Source organism: Mauremys mutica, unplaced genomic scaffold (genome assembly GCF_020497125.1).
Source record: "Mauremys mutica isolate MM-2020 ecotype Southern unplaced genomic scaffold, ASM2049712v1 Super-Scaffold_100329, whole genome shotgun sequence".
Lineage (NCBI taxonomy): Eukaryota > Metazoa > Chordata > Testudines > Geoemydidae > Mauremys > Mauremys mutica.
The window spans coordinates 41,612-45,370 of NW_025423315.1; the positions used below are offsets into that span (position 1 = coordinate 41,612).

The 3,759-nt window shown below is 54.6% G+C and overlaps 1 non-coding gene across 1 annotated transcript; it reads left to right on the plus strand.

Annotated features, from left to right (window-relative positions):
• Positions 1-1,430: 1,430 nt before the first annotated feature.
• On the plus strand, positions 1,431-1,502 carry TRNAM-CAU. Its single transcript has one exon. It is a non-coding gene; the product is annotated as a tRNA-Met (tRNA).
• Positions 1,503-3,759: the final 2,257 nt, after the last annotated feature.

Below are 3,759 nucleotides of genomic sequence, written 5' to 3' on the forward strand. Positions count from 1 at the left end.
TCACACACAGCTCGCAAGGAAAACGTCACCTGCTCCTCTGCTTTGCAGAATCCAAAGACAAGCAAAGCTTGTCAGATCCTGGTGGCAATGGCAGAGAGTCAGGTGTGGGCAGACACTGTGTTTTAGCCACCAATAGGCACCATGGCTTAGCTGGCTAAAGCATCTGTTTCGTAAACAGAAGATCCTGGTTTCAGCTCCCAGTGGTGCCTTGTTGATTGGTTGTTGGGGCACCTGCTTTTGGCTACTGTCAGAAGACAAGATTCAGAGCTAGATGGGTCTTTGGTCTAGCCCAGTGTGGTTTTTCTTATGGTTTAAATAACACTCATGTGCATCATGTGTGAGAATGAAAATCCTAAACCGTCCTTTGAAATAACGAATGCAGCAGGACGTGTTATTGTCCCTGCCCCAAAGCAGACAGACCAATGGAGAAATGCCGTCGAGTCCAAGATAATACTCCACTGCCATTTTACCTTTTTTGCTTGCTAAACTCCTTCTTATCTGCCCAGCCCAGGCTGTCCTCTGCCTCAGCTGCTGCTCCCGGCCTGCTCTAGAGTCAAACACGCAGGGCCCCCAGGGGAACAGAGGCTGGGACAGGGCAGCAGCCTGGGTTGGGCTGGGAAGATGCTTGGAGTTCTCGTTCTCTGAGAATTGGCCTGGTTCCTTCTCAACAGCAAACAAATCAATTCCATGTCCCCTCCCCAGAAAAACCAGCCTGGAGCCAAGGGCAGCAGGGGACGATTCCCTCTAGTTCCCACAGAGGCAGGAGAGAACCCAGGGTGTTTCTAGCAGAGCTTATGGAACTGACGTGGGGAAACCAGCCTTTAATAACAGGCAGTTCCAGTTTAAGCTCAGTGTTTTTAACAATTTCTGCAACATTAAAAAACCCTTCAATCCTAGTGTCACCATCCATAAAATTGCTTCAGCCTTATAGGTTCCCAAGTGCACAACTAAACAGCTCTTCAAATCCAAGGGAGTGGAGATCAGTCAATGTTCAGAGTCCTCCCACATAGAAGAACCATGTTGAGGTACATACTGGCCCCATCATGTATCAGAGGGGTAGCCGTGTTAGTCTGGTTCTGTAGAAGCAGCAAAGAGTCCTGTGGCACCTTATAGACTAACAGATGTTTTGCAGCATGAGCTTTCGTGGGTGAATACCCACTTCTTCAGATGCATCATGTGGCCATGGCCTTTCCCTCCTCTCTGTTAAAAGTTTTAATATTTTGCACAGAAACTTTCTTCCCTCAGGAGAGACCTGGGAACCAGGGCTGCCAGCCACACAAACACCTTTAAGAAGCGGCGTAACCTGTCAAAAAGTGATCTCCCTCCTTCAGTTCAGTGACAGCCTGCACATCTCTCTGCCAGCGCGAGATCGCGTAAGGCACTAATCCGGATAGTGGCGGCTGGGTGGCAGGGGGAAAGCATAAAGAGCCAGCAGAGTGGCGCAGCGGGAGCGTGCTGGGCCCATAACCCAGAGGTCGATGGATCAAAACCATCCTCTGCTACGCGTGCGCTTGCTTCTTTTCCCTCTGGGCCTTCAAGCGAGGCGGTGACCAGCAGAGCACCAAGAGGTGGCTGAGGCGAAGCGGCCTGCCAGGGAGCTCCCCGGCACCTCTGGCTGCCTGGGCTGAAGGCAAGAGGCAGGCCTGGGTGTGGCGAGGGCCTCCTCTCCTGGAATGAGGCTGCAGTGCTTCCTGGTCCCCTTTTCCCACCCACACCGGCAGGCGGCTGCTGCGGGAGAACACGAGGGAGGCTCTCGGGGCACTAGGCAGCGCTGTGTGTGTGGCTGTCAGGGGAAAGAGCCGAGGCTCCCGACTCGACCTGCCATTGACTCACGTGGCTCTGCGCGCCGTCAGCCGGGGCAGGCCAGGCTGCGGACGTGACTCAGGCTTGGGCAGCCTGGCCGCGCTTTCCTGACGAGGCATGAGGCAGGCCAAGAGCTTTGCACAGCGTACAGGGAAGTGGGAGGGAGGCGTCTTCGGGCCGGCCTGTCTCCTCCGCTTCTCCCTTGCCGCTTGGGCAGGAGCGAAAATCCGTATAGCTCCAAGGAGCGAAACATACACAACTGAAGATTCTGCACTTGGATTAAGCCCGAGTCCCTGACATGGCTGCTCAGAGACAGGCTTTTGCGGCGTGGCCCCCACACTCTTCCAGCCAGCGGGTGACCCCACTGTGTCCAAGAGGGAGCCTTTGAGGTGGCAAAAGGGGAACATCACAGCTCCCAGCAGACCTTAAGGAGCCCACGAGGAGCCTTCAGTGGCATCCCTGGGGGAGCATAACCCCCCCTCCTGTGCCCATCACACAGAGGTTGATTAATCAAAACCCTCTTCTGCCAGCACCAGGCCTCCTTCTTCTTACACTGGGTCTGCAAGCGAGGGGGCGGCTGGCACAGCGCCAAGAGTCTAACCTGTGTGGCAGGAGGCGGCTGATGCCTGCAGCCTGCTGGGGAGCTCCCAGAAGTTATTAAGGGACAGAGACTCCTCAATGCCCTTAGTAACAAGGGTTTGGGGGTCACCGAGGCCAGTAAGGGGGTCACTATGTTGGCCCTAGATCCCTGGGGACAGGTCACTGTGCAGCTTTGATCTAGAGCTCGGATCCCAACAACCAACCAGCAGCCCACAGCCTCCCCCTGGGTCTGCCCCACCTGGTTACTCCTTACAGGCCGACCTTACCCCCCCTTCCAGCCCCGGATTCACCCCCTAATCATCCTACTGCCACTCAGAGCCACAGCCGTGGAGGTGCTGAAGGAGGGAGGGGTGACTCCAGGGTGGGGTTCTTCTCTAAAGATGGCTGGCAGAAAGGTGGTGCTCAGCTCTGTCAGCGACCTGCCCAGTTGCCTCACTGCCAGGGGATGCAGACGTTTCTGTAAGGCGATTAAATGGGGTATTTGGCTTCTGAATGAATGTGAGAAATGTGCAATCATGAGAGGGAATTTCCATCCCTCTTTCTACTGTTCTTCAGGGCCCCAGTGGTCTAATGGATAAGGCATGAACTTTCTAAGCCAGAGATTGTGGGTTCAAGTCCTATCTGGGGTGAAAAACTCCTTCTTTCATGTATATTGCAAAGAAACCTGGTGTTATTTTTCACCAAGGAAGCTGGGAGATGTTGGAACACAAAGTACTGCAGCTTGGGAACAATCCCCCAGAAATGGCATCTTCCACTCCACAAATCAGTAGCAAACAGTTAATACTAGTGTTTGTCTGAGACTAGAGGGAAGGGGAGTGTTTACTCCCACACCTCAGTGAGTGAAACAGACGGAAAGAGCAAGGCTGTCCTGAAAGACAACGGATCTGTCTGGAGGCACAGCAGACCTTGAGAATGAGCAAGAGTGTGAAAAGAGGTTCAAATGTGGGTTAGGTGTTAGTTAGGTTGGTCTGACAAATTTCAAGAAAATACCAATGCTCGTAGACTGATGCAGACACGGCCTTACAACTCCCCCACTGCCAGCTCCCCATCGGTGTCAGAAGCTCTCCCTTCCCTGCTCCCCAGCCCTCAGCCCCAGGAACCACTGTCCTCTGCTTCCCCCTCTGGCCCCACCAACTCTTCCTCCCATTTCTGGGTCCCTTGCCCCAGGGGCCAGATACGGGGTCCCACTCACCACAATGCTCTCCACGAGGGCCGCTTTGGAGACCTGGGGCTCCAGAGTGTCCAGCCCCTGCTGCTGTGCCAAGAAGCGCAGACATGGGACAGCATGGAGGAAGCTGAGCTGTTGGGCCCTGTCCTCCACCAACTAGGAGGGGGGGGGGGAGAGAGAGACTGAGA